Genomic DNA, 13607 nt, shown 5'->3' with positions numbered 1-13607 from the left:
GGTGGCTCAGTCATTAAGCGTCTGCCTTCGGCTCAGTTCATGATCCCAGGGTCCTTGGATCGAGCCCCGCATCAGGCTCCCTGCTTAGGGGGAAGCCTGCTTCTCCCTCTCTCACTCCCCCTGCTTGTGTTCCCTCTCTCACTATCTCTCTGTCAAATAAATAAACAAAATCTTTAAAAAATAAATAAAAATAAATAAATAAAAAGAAAGCTACTACTAATTCTTTGTCTTCTTTTAGTAACAGATTCTTTCCCAAGAACCTGCACCATTGCTATTAAGCTTCCCAGCAAGTTCAAAGGCACCCTCATCCCCCCAAGATCTGCCAGTTAACTTACAGCTGCTACCTGGTACTGCCTTTGAAAATTTAGTCCTTCCCACAGTCAGGTTTTTCTCTCGCTCAGGACAAAATAAGGTTTATCAAGCTGTCAGATCCCTGGATTTTGGCATAGCTTGCAAAAGGGTGTTGAAATATTCCCAAAGGATGAACCCTCTTGAACTAAGGAATCACTGAGGGGAAAGGAATGCAAGCAGGTCTGACAGGATCTGCAGCTTTTCCCTGATTTATTGCACCTTGCTTTATAGGGACTAAATGCTCCTTCTGGTGAGTTCAGTAAAGATGAGACACTCTCTGTGGATCGAGGATTTCACCATATGCGGTTGGGTCATGCTTATCAAAACTCAGGTGTGCTCATCACTGAATCAGTAACCTCATTATTCACTTGGTTTCAAACTGTTTATCCCAGCACGTACTGTACCCCTCCAGTATTTTTTCTTTTAGGGCTGAGATTTTATCAGATACCATTATAGTTTCTGAGAAGCTATTCAAAGTTTAAAGTACTTTTTTTTTTTTTTTTTTTTTAAGGCAGGGGCCTACATCTCCAAGTACAGGGTGGTCCAGGATAAATCAGACCCACAAAAAAGATAAGGACTATGGCTGGTCTTTTTGTTATTGTTGTTAGAAAGGTAATTGTCCCAAATTACAAAAAAAAAAGAAAGAAGAAGAATAGGAGAAATAATTCTAGGAGAGTCTTTTTGTATGTTTCCTTTTAGTCTTCTTTAAAAAACATAAAATTTTGAATTTTTTTTCACTTAATCTGTTACCACAAGATTTTGCCCCCATTTTGCTAGAGTCTACTTCATAATTATGGCTTTTAGAGGTGGCTTTGACAGGGACAGGTTTTAGTGAACAAAATTAGGCTGGAAATTTTTAAAAAAGAAAAATTGAAGTCATCACAAATTTTTCATTATATTATTTTTCATCACTGTATTTCATCATTGAATTATCTCTTATATGTATTTTAGAGTATTGCTCTTCCAAACAATACTCAGTAATACTCAATAATATCTTGAAAGGGAAATCCTGAACTTGTTTTAAAGTTTATCTGCTCAACCAGGTATCAATGATACTTTTCATCTTTTTTTCTTAAAAATTAAAGAATCCAGTCACATCAAAGATGAACTTCCAGAATTGAGTTTCATAGGAAACCAGTTAGTCTGGATGTGTTCCCCAAAGTATAATAATGCTTTGTCAGGCCCAGTACAGGGTGAGAAGATCTTAGGAGAATCTAATGAATGACACAACGCAGACAGCCTATCTCAAGTCCTCAGCCCTCAAAATTCAAATGCAGCATTCTACTTGGTCCTTTTTAAAGTTTAATAAGAAGAGTAAGGTAATATGTTGGATGATTTTGGAAACTGAGCAAAGATGAAAGGAGCAGTGTCTTATGTTTTTGTTTCTTTTATATTTGATATCTTCCCATATTAGAGAGGGAAAGAAAATATGCAAGAAGACAAAGGCAGTGTTTTTAATAAAACCTTGGCTGCTTTTCTGTAAGAATTAATGCAAACAATTTTATCTCTTTGGGGGTCATTTTCAAAGCAAGAGGAAGAAATAAATTGTCAGGATCCCATAAGGTACTTGGAAAATAGACTCTTCTTGTGCTTTAACTCAGCTAAGGGGAAAAAAAACTGAGCAAAACGGCAAGATTTCACTCAGATCTGCTTCGTGTTACAGGAAGGAAGGAAGGAAGGAAGGAAGGAAGGAAGGAAGGAAGGAAGGAAGGAAGGAAGGAAGGAAGGAAGGAAGGAAGGAAGAAGGAAGGGGGGAAGGGAGGGAGAGTATCGGTGGGAGGTAAGGGGAAAAACCCTCTCAAGCTCCATACCCTGTATCATAGCATTTACAGTGCACTTTTTTTTTTACTTCTTTCTTACTTTATTTTTATTTTTTCTCTTTTTTTTCAAAAAATTTTTTATTATTATGTTATGTTAGTCACCATACATTACATCATTAGTTTTTGATGTAGTGTTCCATGATTCATTGTTTGCGTATAACACCCAGTGCTCCATGCAGAACGTGCCCTCTTTAATACCATCACCAGGCTAACCCATACCCCCACCCCCTCCCCTCTAGAACCCTCAGTTTGTTTTTCAGAGTCCATAGTCTCTCATGGTTCGTCTCCCCCTCCGATTTCCCCCCCTTCATTCTTCCCCTCCTTACAGTGCACTTTAAAAAGAGACTTTGAGATTTGTTCTTTAACTATACAAATTGGAGTTATGGGATTTTAGTGAGGGGAGAAAATTGTATTTCTATTTTTCTGACATGATATGAAAACCTAAGTGAGCATGGAAACCCTGCTGTCAAGCTGGCTGCCACCTGAGCTCCCAAGGAAGGAAATCCTTGGGACGGATTGTATTTTATGGTCCTGTCCTCAACAATTCAGCTGTGCTTCATTCCAAGAAGCATTTCTGCCTCATGTGTTAAAATAACCAGCAAAATGTCTTGCCCCTTAGAGGGGGCACATTTGGAAGAACAAGAGGAGAATGAATGTACTTGGGCCACATTCTATCCTGGAACAGCTACGAGGCAAGCTGCCACAGAAACAGAAATAGGGCACATCTGACAGGTTCTGGGTTTTCTTTCAAAAACAGGATATAGACCAGGCTTTCTGAAAGGGCCACTGAAGTTTGCAAAATTCTCTCTGCCCCTGGCTGATCAAGTGAAACAGAGCCAACTCATAGCTTGGATTGGAAATCATGTGAAACTTATTTATGCCATTTTTTATTTTCTCTCTTTAACTCCCTATCAGACATTGAGCAGAGGTTGCATCTGAGTCTGGAGCTGGTTTACATTCATACTGGGAGTCAAACTCAATATGAGGTGAGAATCCAGGTCAACTGAAGTAAAATCTTTGTGAACAAAATAACCACTGTATGTCCTTCCTCAAGCGCCTGAGTAGTTCTCATAAATCCAGGCTGTCTTGAAAGGGTTTGATCCAAGCCTTCTACCAGTAGCTTGCATCCACATGCATCAGATTCAGCTGTCTCTTCAATCTGCAAAATGTTATCTGCCTCACCATGCACAAACTACTGTCCCGAACTGTATTCAATCCAGATGGGCGGCTTCTCCACTTCCTGACTTCCCTCCTATTACAAGTATGAATATTTTGAAACCAGGCAACTAGGAGACTGATAGCCCAATTGAATGAGAAGCATAAAATATTTGGGGAAAGCTTTCTAGTGGCATCCCAGAAATTGAGGATATTATGGCCCCCTTGACCACTGGACGTCTGAAATTTTCAACCTCCCAGCACGGGCATCAGATCACCTTTGCAAGAGGACGTACCCTGGGAATGTCCATAGTCACAAGCAGGTTTGACCTCCACATCTTTCCCTCCCACTCACAAAAGCAAATTAGAATATTAATTTGATATCACGGAAATAAGTGATTATCACAGGAATAAACTCTGACTTTAAAAAAAATAGTAATTCTCAAAGACTGGTAACAACCTTTTATCGTGACAGCTGATCAGACAAATTGGCATTTCAGCCCGAATCTACTCAGACCACTACCACTCCCAGAAACATCAGAGCACTCCCCAGTCCTATGGTGGCAATGGCTTAAGTGTCTACGCAATCAAAGGGGCTAGGACCAAATCCTGGCCATCACTTTATATAAACCAGTATCCAGGCTCTAGCAAGATTCAATAACAGTTACATTTATGTCTTGAACACCTCTAGAAGGATCCCCAGAAAATTGGTGTCAGGGGTTGTCCTTAAGCAGAGAATCTGGAGGACTGTGGTGTGAAACTTGCTTTTCACTGTATCATTTGGTATTCATGAAACTTTTTACCCATGTTTTATATTTATGTGAGTAGGTTAGAATAGACATTTATTGAATGAATAAACAAACAGATGAATGAACAGGCTACATCCAGGAGCACACGGTCGACACCCGAATATTTTTGGCTATACCAACTCAACAGCAGTGTTTCCCTGAGTTTCAAATCCTTTTAGTGACTCATGTTAAGTTCTGTGCCAGGTCAAGACAGAGCTGACCCTCCAACTGACTCAGTGTGTCCAGACATTTTTAGCCTCAGAAGAGACAAAGAACTGTCACAAAGGCTAGACTTTATTGGTTCAGTTTTGGCGCATTCAGCAGAAGTGGAAAGGCTCACTGCTTTTCTCAATATTAGATGTTGTAGCTTGCCTGCAAAGAGCAACTGTGATTACTTCTTTAAGATAAAGCTCTAACCCAGGCTCAAGGAAAACTGGAATTCCCAAGAAAAAAACAAAACAAAACAAACATTCCTTTTGTGTCCCTAGCTTTGTGTCTCCTTTCAGCTCCAGAAAGGCAAAGTAATACCATGAATCTAAGAGTCTGGCTTTGGGGTCGGGCAGAACTTTCCCAACTGCCGCAGGCCTCACGGTCCCCAGTTGTATATAAATCGGCAGCAGTGGTCTCTATCTCCCAAGGCTGCCATTAGGCCTAAATTAGCTAATGTATTTAAAAATCCCTGGAACGTAGGGCTCAAAAAGTAGTAGTTATTATTTTTATCCTAAAACAGTCTCTTGTCCCCTTTCATCCTTTAAACTGGCTGGGAATCAACACCAGTCTTTGCTTTTAGACAAGCTTAGCGGATTACCTCCAATGTGCAGCTACACTCTGAGTTTATGCATGTTTTGCTCCCCCCTACAACGAATATATTCTGGGTGTGGTGGTTTTGGGCATGTCACTTCTTTTGCCTACAGTATAAAGATTAGCAATAAGCTTGCTACTTCCCCTCTTCACCATGTCATCTGTCTGCTTATCACGATCCCCTCTCAGTCATTTTTGCTTAGCATCACCTTTTATGCAGCCCGGGTCAAGATTATATAGTTTGAGGGCCACCCCGGTGCTGTTGGAAACTTGTCAGCACTGTCATCTAAAGGGTGTTAGAAGGACATTGGTGTTGGGACTCCTGGGTGGCTCAGCCAGTTAAGCGACTGCCTTCAGCTCAGGTCATGATCCCAGGGTGCTGGGATCGAGTCCCGCATCAGGCTCTCTGCTCAGGGGGGAGCCTGCTTCTCCCTCTCCTACTCCCCCCGCTTGTGTCCCCTCTCTTGCTGTGTCTCTCTCTCTGTCAAATAAATAAATAAATAAAATTAAAAAAAAAAAAAAGGAGCACTATTGATCCTGACATGAGAAGAGGCAAAAATGCTAAGTGTTGATAATAAAATCGCAGAGAAGCCAAACCTTAATAGGGCTCTTGGCCTATGGCAAACAAGCAAACAAAATCCCAGTCCTTCTCTTTTTCTTCTTGCTTTTTTAGGGCACAGGAAAAATAAGGTTAAGGAAGAGTTTGGTTCAGGGCGCCTGGGTGGCTCAGTCGGTTAAGCGTCTGCCTTCGGCTCAGGTCATGATCCCAGGGTGCTGGGATCGAGTTCCCCATCGGGCTCCCTGCTCAGCGGAGAGCCCGCTTCTCCCTCTGCCTGCCGCTCTCCCTGCTTGTGCTCTCTCTCTCTCTCTGACAAATAAGTAAAATCTTAAAAAAAAAAAAAAGACATTGGTGCTACAATCAAACTTTGTAGCAGCCTGCCATGCCAAGAGAATTTTTAATGCTTTGTTTTGTTTTGTTTTGTTTTTTGGAGCTGGGGGATGAGGGCGCAGAGGTCAGACTTTCTGAAACCACAGTCCCCAAAGTCCTGAATGTTCAGCAAGTTTGCCCAGAGGTGTAAGGGCCTCACTAGCTTGTCTAGGCCATCCGCGGACTGGCCGGAGCCGCCAGGGGCCCTGCCTTTCCCAGCGTGGAAGTGTGCAGCTCTCCGCACGCTCCCTGCCCCAACAATGCCAAGAGCCAGAAACAAGGGCCGAGAGTGTTAGCAGGCCCCGCTTGAGTGGCAGCTTAGAGGGCCTTCATTGTGCCTGGTGCACCGAGAGCAGCTTGTTATTCTGTAGGCATGAATTAGAGCCTGGGCGGAAGGCGCCACTCTCTTGCCCCGGCGATGTCTTGCTACTGCCGGGAAGGAGAGGGGGCTGCCGTCCTCCAGAACTTCTGTGGGCCACGTTCCAAGAAGTGTCCCTAGAGGGCCCAACACAAGGGGAAGACATTTGTCTTCTGAAATAGAACACCCTTAAATTTCATTCGTCTATTATTTCCCCCCACCTTCCTCACCTCCCCTGCTGCAAAATAGCATCGTTTCATTAACCCCACTCAAGTATGATTATATTCTCACTACTTCAATTTATCATCACTTGAAGATGTATCCTTTGTGTAAAGCTTTATCAAATAGAGAGCTAAACTGGAAACAGTTCTCCCCATTGTCTCTTCAACTGTCACTCAGATCACACTCCCTGGTAGGTTCACTGCTATAGATTTAGCCCAGTTGCTAGAAGAGTGAAGATAGTCTGTCTTTACAGACCTTTTCCTAGACTAGAGGGTTGTTAGGCATCAGTCCATGAAATGACTCCCTCTTTGCTCCAGGTACAGAAGCCTCAGCCCTCTGTGCTTTCTCATTGGCATGAACTCATCAGTGGCCATTGCTAAAAAGTCTCCTGGATTTCTCTGCCAAAAGAGATGTGCTAGAACCAGTGTCGCATGATTCTGGTGGTGGCATGTTTTGCCCAATCAGAGACTGTATGACTACATCGGGGCAAACTGAATGGCAGGAAGTGGTGACCAAAGCTATCTATGCAAAGACCATTTGAGGACAATTTTGTGAAGGACCCAACATGCACGTATCATGTCCTCTACCTCACCCTTCCTCCTCCCCCCACCCTCGCCCTCCAAAAGTGGAATTATCAACTTTGAAGGAATAAGAAATGCTGAGTGCAGAAGGATTGTCTAGGGTGGAGTCTGCAGTGTTTTCCACTCCCCTTCTCCTCCCGCTCACCCCCCCCACCCCCCCCACCACCATTCTGAGCCTGGAGTGTCAAAGATGCCAAAGATATTGAAACTCTTCCCCCACTGACTTAGCCTCACCACCATGGGTGGGGATGGCAGGGAAGTGTGCATGAATTTCTCTAAGCCATTTTTCTGGTTCAAGCAAAAGGCAAAGGAAATGAAGGAATCTGATGCACAAAGCATAGACTATGATTCTCCTCTAAGACATGTGCCCACAAGTAGGCTATCATTATTTGAGTGCGAGTATAATTAAAAACCTTTCAGCACTCCAGTCATCCTTCCTGTCACAAGGGCAAGATGACACACTGAGAACTGAGCTAGGTTTAATGATGTTGGCAATGAAGGTAGAGAGGGCATCATGGGAACATATCCTTTGTGCAGTATGTATGCATTGGCAAAAATGAACATCCTTCAACCATTCTTGAAAAATATCACATTTTATTCATATAGTTTTTATCAGAAGCAGAATTAGGCATATAGTAGTAACCTTTCACTCATGCAGTCACAATAAATATTTTTAGAATACATAAAAGAGGAGATGCATTGTCGAATGAATGGACGGATGGATGGATGGTTTCTAGAACTCCCTAAATCTACTTATATACACATTTTACTTATTGTTTTATTTTTATTTTTTTATGTAAGCACTACATCCAACGTGGGGCTTGAACCCTTGACACCAAGATCAAGAGTTTTGTGCTCTACCGACCGAGCCAGCCAGGTGCTCCTCTGAATCTTCTCCTAAATTCATGTACTTTTTTTTTTTTTAACTCGTGTACTTTAGTGGCCCAATATTTTAGAGTAACACTGAAAATCAGTCTCAATCAGAGGGAATGTAATCACAAGTTGGTAGTAGATTTTTCTTTTTCTCCCTACTCAGTATAAGGAAAATGAACGTGAAGATTGGGGGAAAGAAACTATTTGCTTCATGTAGCTTTTGCTTGGGAAGCCTGATGTCTGTTTCTGATGGCCTTCTCTCCAAAATAAGTTGGATAAAGGTGTACGCTTTTGAGAGAACTCACTCATCAGAGCTGTGATGCCTGAGCTTATAAAAGGAAGCTATGTCCTTCTCCACAGGGAGAAGGTGATGGAAGGATGTTGGTGGAAGACACCACACAGCTCCAAAGGCGCTTCCTTCCTCTGCCAGACTGGAATCCAAATCTAGACCAACATGCTTCTTGTTTGGAATATCTTCTCTTCAAAATATCAGAATAAGACCTAGAAATCTAGTTTTAAAAACAAGTGAACTAATCAAAGGTAGGATTTGTTTATCCGCTTCCAAAGTAAGGCGTAATAACGATTCCTTCCCCAGAAGGAAAAAGACCATTTATTTACCTCTTGTACATTACCTGTTAATGTCCAAACGTGTTCATCTGGAAGCAATGACTCCTTCGGTTGTGTAATGTTCACTGAGCATTCAGTATTTTATTAGTTGGAAATAGCATTTTAAAAGTATGGTCCCTACCTTAAAGGAGTTTGCCTGATCAGGAAGACAAAATATTGTCTGCCGGCTAGATGCATGATTAATTATAATGATTCACAGTTTCTAGTCCAAGCTCTGCCATTCTACCTTGGGTAGCCCTTGGCAAATTGTTTAAATTTCCCCATGCCTCAGTTTTCTCATCTGTAAAATAGAACTAAGAACACCAGTCTTCCTCAGCTATTCAGTGAGAATTAATTAACGTTTGAGATCCTCAGATGAAAGGCTCTCTGAATGTGTATAGGGCTATTATACAAACAATAAAACTGCTTTTATGCACAGCTGGGCATGAGTCATGTGAGAAGAGACAAATTTTTGTAAGCTCTACATCCTGTCAAGGCCAGAATGTATATCTGCCCCTTGATGGTGTAAGCCTTAGACTCTGTCCAACAGAAATATAACATCACCCACATATGTAATTTTACGTTTTCTGGTTGCCAAATTAGAAAATAAAACGAAATAGGTAAAAATGATTTTAATAATATATTTGATTTAGCTCAATATACCACAAATATTATTTCAACCGGTAATAAACATAAGCAAGTATTAATGAGTTATTTTATGTTCTTTTTTTTTTAAACTAAGGCATTGAAATCGGGGGTGTGTTTTACACTCACAGAATATCCCAATTTGGACTAGCCGAGTGTCCAGGGCTCCTTAGCCACTTGTGGCTAGGGGCACCCATATCAGAGTTCAAGTCTAGGAGTTTCCACAGCTCCAGACTCTAAGTGTCATCCAGTGATCCATGTGCTTCTGGTTTCTCTTAGGTGGATAGGTCAGCACAAATGTATTCCACTCTTATCCTCTGTACTGTTGGGCTTCAGAGAGGATGCTACTAGAAAGTCCCTGCTTCCATAGCACTCAAGAGATTAGCAAGATGGTTATGGAAGATGCTCCAGAGACAAAAATAAATCTTCCCCCCTCCCCCATCCTCACAGAGGAGTGTCTTGACACATTGGGGGCAAGTTCCCTGTATTTCTTACGGTTGCCAGCACACACTTGCATCCCACAGAGAATACACAAACTCACAGCATCACCCCTGAGACTTCACTTAAGAACACTCAGTCAGGGGCGCCTGGGTGGCTCAGTCATTAGGCGTCTGCCTTCGGCTCAGGTCATGATTCCCAGGGTCCTGGGATCGAGCCCCGCTTCGGGCTCCCTGCTCGGCGGGAAGCCCGCTTCTCCCTCTCCCACTCCCCCTGCTTGTGTTCCCTCTCTCACTGTGTCTCTCTCTGTCAAATAAGTAAAATCTTTAAAAAAAAAAAAAGAACACTCAGTCAACTTTAAATGATTCCCAGTAAAGTTGACGAGAGTTTGAAATGCAATAAACAAAATCTGTTTTGGTTTTTTTGTTTCATCTCTTTGGAGGAAAACTGTCATTGTTGGATTGTTTGGTTGGTTGGTTGGTTGACTGTTCTTGAAACAGAATAGGATCAAACTATTAGGGGCCTGAACCATTGTTGATTTTAACCCTTAAATTCATTTGCTTTAGAAAAATCCTAACTCAAAGACTATAATGATTTTTTAAATCAATTTGAAATAGATAAGCCACCGTGTAATCTTACATAATGGTCTGCATAGTACAAAATGCTCATGAAAAATATGCCTCATGTGGAACGCATTGGCCATTTCACTCTTCCCACTGATCTTTGAGAAACTGTCTTTTCTTGGTAATCTCCCAGTTTCATATTGAGACCATCCTGTTTCCACCTAAACTCCAGTCTTGATTTACCCCAGGATTCTGCCTTGTACCACACACTAAACACATTCTCTGTGACCCTCTTCACACAAAGTGTTGCATGATCTTCAGTCTTTCCAAGCTGATCTCAGGTCATCAGTTGTTTATTAAACATTTACTATGGGCAAAACAGGGCTTTGCAGGGAAATGTACTGTAAGTATGATGAAGGATCCGCCCTCCTAATGCCTCTATCTAGAAGCAGTAGGAGGAAATGTGCATTACTGGAGTGAAAGGAGGGCCAACCTACAGGAGAAATACAGTGAAGCCTCATACAAGGGTGTTTTAGGTAGAGCAGGCTGCCATAACAAAATAGACAGTGTAGCTTAAACAACAAAATTTTATTTCTCAGTTCTGGAAGCTAGAAGTCCCAGATCAAGATCCAGCAGAACTGGTTTCTAATGAGAGCTCTCTTCTTGGCTTGTAGACAGCTGCCTTCTTGCCGTGTGCTCACATGGCCTTTCCTTGGTGTGTGTGGAATAAGAGAGCAAGCTCTCTGGTATCTCTTCTTACAAGGGCGCTAATCCCATCAGACCAGTGCCCCATCCTCAGGATCTCATCTAATCTTAATTACCCCGGTAAGGCCCTATCTCTAAATACCATCACACTGGGGGTTAGGACTTCAATATGGGAATTTGGGGGGGACATAAACATTCAGTCCTTAACAAAGGGTCTCAGAGTAAAAAGACCCTATCTGGTTGGGTTGATCAGCAAAGATTTTATGCTGGAGGTTGCACCTGAGGTAGCCATTAAGGTGCCCTCCCTTCTGGATACTAACAGAAGTCATGCATCGGGGGCCAAATAGAGGAAAAAACATTTGTATGTCAGGGCAGCTATTTCCAGTCAATAAGTCTGTTACCCTGGCATTCGGCTCATGTGGCCTTTACCTCACCTTCCTGAACTCCAGCCTGCATATCTCTCTGCCTTTGGGACATCTCCACCTTTATGATCCACAAGTATCTAAAACTCAACATCTCTGAAACAGAATTCATTATCTTCCACCGCCCAGTTTGTCCCTGCTCCTGCCTTCCCAAACGTTTTTGGTACCAACACCTTCCACTGGGTCATTCAAGCTAGAAATCAAGAGATCTTCTACCTCATCCCTGAATTTAATCAACTAAAAGTCCTGTCAAACCCACTCCTTGTCTTTCTCATCCCCTTCCCCTCCTCACATTTTCCACTGCCTGTACCCCAGTTCAGACCATCGTTATCTTTCTTTTGAACTACTGAAGGATAATTATTATTTTTTACTACTGCTACGAGTAGTACTTGTCGTAAGCAGGTATTGAGAGCTTTCTATATGGCAGTGTCTGCCCTGAGCACCTTATAGGTATTGTTTCCTTTCATCTTCACAGCTATTATAATTTGCATATTACAGATGAGGAAACCAGGTCAACAGAGAGGCTAAGGAACTTGCCCAAAGACACAGGTGCTAAGTGGTAGAAACAGGTGCTGACTCCCAGCAGTCTGAATCCAGAACTTGCCTTCATCGCGATCCTGGAGTATTCTGCCTTCTCGGCAGTGGACTCCCCCCTCTGGACTACTCACTTCCAATTTTTCCTCCGTACTGTTGCCATAATGATCTGTCTAAAATGCAATCAGATGTTCTCATTTCCTGGCTTCGAATTCTTCAACTTCAGCGTCTATTTCCTATAGGATAAAACTCCCTGGGACCCAGGACCACAAAACCCTCTAGACTACGGCTCTGCCTTTCTCTCTAGTTTTGAGTCCTTTTGCTTCCCCACCTCACTCTTTTTACTCTAGCACTTCTAAATACTGTTCTCAGGACATGTCATTCCATTCCATGCCTCCAAGATGACACATGTGCTGTTCCCTCTTCACAGAATATTTTTCTTCAGTAAGGCACTGCATTCTTTCCCATTCAAACTTCTGGGAATTCATTATATCCCAGCTTGAATGACACTTCCCCTCAAGGAAGCAAGCCAATTAGCTAAAAGTCATTTGCTGAAAGTGAATTCTTGAATGGTTACTTTGTCAAGTGACCAATTTACCAAATTTATCAAAAACTTTAAGCCCTTTAGAAAGTTTACAACAATTCATCTTGGATGGAATGGTTTCTACAGCCCTTTCAAGATTTCTGTGAGGGTATAGTTGACCAGGTTAACTAACTGATCCCAGGATCCTGACCTACAGATTTTCCTTCCTTTCTCTCTGTGGCTTCTGTACCCATGTCCACACCTGACTGATGTACTTATCACCCCACGTAGTAATAATTCCACGTGTCTGAGATCCCTAGGATACTGTGAGCTCCACAACAGCCTGGCTGTGTATTTTTAGTTCTTGTCCCTATACCCAGTGGAGTGCTGAAGTATGGTAAAGCTTCAATAGAAATATTAAGCTGAATCTTAACTGGTCAATAAATGAGCATACTCATTTACATACTACTCCCTTTCATCCCCAAGGGAAATGTAAATTAAATTAAACAAAACAAAATATATAATCTAGAAAGTAGAAGTCATAGAATATATATGTTCAGGCTGCTCCTAACATTTTGGGGGCCCACCTAGAATACAAATGGAGAATCGCATACCTACCATACACACAATATTTTGAAGTTAAAAAGGCAGTCTAACAAACTATTCAATTAAGTATATTCTATCTTTTTACCTTGAAAAAGACAGCTTTATAATTATCTGGAAACGGGGACTCAATTTAGAATTCTCAGACCCTGGCCCTTGGTCCCTGGCCCCTGGCCTATAGTCTACGCCTCTTTCTACCCCAGATCACCCCAATTCTACACTGTGAAGTGCCCCCCCCCACACACACACTCACTCACTCACATTCACATGGATATCCAGCCACCTGAGATAGCTACCCTTTCATTCCATAATGATGCAGGCCACTCCCTTAGGAGGCAAGGCCCTGGAGGGGGCTGAGTTCTTTGCGGGGACAAGGAATTTCCCGGTACCATATAACTAGAATCCCATGGCCTTACAGCCGTGAAATATTATGTTGGAAATGGAAAAGTATGCATGGTATATTAAATTTTAAAAGCAGGGTTTGGAAGTTTGAGACATCTGTATGATAATCTGTTTTTATGAAAAATTATATACATACATAAAGGTACATGGAAAAAATATACAAAATTATACATCAAATTTATTATGATATTATCTCCAGGTGGTAGGATCAGGTGTGACTTTTTTTTACTTTCCTGTATTTTATATGTTTCCACTATGAACATGATTTACTTATGTTATTTTAAAATAA

This window comes from Mirounga angustirostris, unplaced genomic scaffold, assembly GCF_029215605.1.
Source record: "Mirounga angustirostris isolate CCGP_5_RB_7025 unplaced genomic scaffold, mMirAng1.0.hap1 SCAF_1, whole genome shotgun sequence".
In the NCBI taxonomy this organism is placed as follows: Eukaryota; Metazoa; Chordata; class Mammalia; order Carnivora; family Phocidae; genus Mirounga; species Mirounga angustirostris.
This window is presented reverse-complemented; position numbering follows the sequence as displayed.